The sequence below is a fragment of the Macaca mulatta genome, chromosome 20 (genome assembly GCF_049350105.2).
Source record: "Macaca mulatta isolate MMU2019108-1 chromosome 20, T2T-MMU8v2.0, whole genome shotgun sequence".
NCBI classification, from domain to species: Eukaryota; Metazoa; Chordata; class Mammalia; order Primates; family Cercopithecidae; genus Macaca; species Macaca mulatta.
The window spans coordinates 13,974,803-13,976,324 of NC_133425.1; the positions used below are offsets into that span (position 1 = coordinate 13,974,803).

Sequence of the window (1,522 nt, forward strand, 5' to 3'; positions counted from 1 at the left end):
TTAAATGAAATAACCCAGGCACAGAAAGACAAATACCACATAATCTCCCTCCTATGTGGAATCTAAAGAAGTTGATCTCACAGAAGTAGAGAGTAGAATAGTGGTTACCAGAGGCTGCAGAGGTTAGTGGAGAGGAGGAGACAGGGAGAGATTGGTCAACAGGTACAAAGTTACAGTTAGGTAGGAGGAATAAGTTCTTGTGTTCTACTGCACAATAGGGTGACTATCGTTAACAATATATTTTGTGTCATTGTTGTTGTTGTTTTTTGAGATGGAGTCTTGCTCTGTTGCCCATGCTGGAGTGCAGTGGCATGATCTTGGCTCACTACAACCTCTGTCTCCCGAGTTCCAGTGATTCTCCTGCCTCAGCCTCCCTGAGCTGGGATTACAGGTACATACCACCACACCCAGTTAAGTTTTGTTAAAAATACAATACTAAAAATGTAGAGCTGGGGTTTCACCAGTTGGCCAGGCTGGTCTCGAACTCCTGACGTCAGGTGGTCTGCCCGGCTTGGCCTCCCAAAGTGCTGGGATTACAGGCGTGAGCCACTGCACCTGGCCAACAATATTGTATTATATATTTTGAAATAGCTAGAAGAGAGAATTTTGAATGTACTTACCACAAAGAAATGATAAATGTATGAGGTGATTGACATGGTAAATATCCTGATTTAATTTTTACACAATGTGTATATATATATTGAAACATCACACGATACCCCACAAATATATATTATTATTATGTGTCAACTAATAACAAAATAGCTAATAATAACAAATAACAAAACAAAAATAATAATAAGCTGCAGACCACAAAGCTTATTAGAAGTAAAGTAAGGTTAATTCTTAAATGCATTAGATTTAGATTTATGATTCCTGTAACTTTGCTATGAAACATTAATCATTCATAGCAAAGTATTTCCTTTAGCTGATTATATATATATTTTTTCTCAGTTAATTCAATATTATTCCACATTTAGAGTTAAAAATTTTCTATCAGGGTTTTTTTTTTCCTACTTCAATTTGCTTCCTCTGACAGGATACAAGACAAACACCCAGTTTGCCTGAGTTTTTGAAGCATATTTCCTTTGCCCACTTGAATGATCAATAAAGACATAAGTCCAATTGGCAAAGTGAATAGGGGGTTCTACCAGATTTTAATACACAGTAAAATATATGAAGTAAACCAGAAGTAATGTTTTCCCTGACAAAACTACTTTGAAAATCACTTTCAATTCATGTACCATGAAAAATGTTTACATTTTCCCCCAATGATATAATTATAGAATTGAGATACATCTTATATACCTGCATAGCTTATGGGCTAACAAAGATGATAGTAACCCAGATAAACTGTGTGTTAGTTTTTCATATGTCTCAATGGGGAATCTTTTTTATTTTTTTGAGACAGGGTCTCGCTCTGTCTCCCAGGCTGGAGTGCAAGTGGTGTGATCCTGGGTCCCTACAACCTCCGCCTCCCAGGTTCAAGTTATTCTCATGCGTCAGTCTCCTGAGTCGCTGG

At 37.3% G+C, this 1,522-nt stretch overlaps 1 non-coding gene across 1 annotated transcript; it reads right to left on the reverse strand.

Moving 5' to 3' along the window:
* Positions 1 to 1,021: 1,021 nt before the first annotated feature.
* LOC114674510 (small nucleolar RNA SNORA27) lies at positions 1,022 to 1,147 on the reverse strand. Its single transcript, XR_003725663.1, has one exon. It is a non-coding gene; the product is annotated as a small nucleolar RNA SNORA27 (small nucleolar RNA).
* Positions 1,148 to 1,522: the final 375 nt, after the last annotated feature.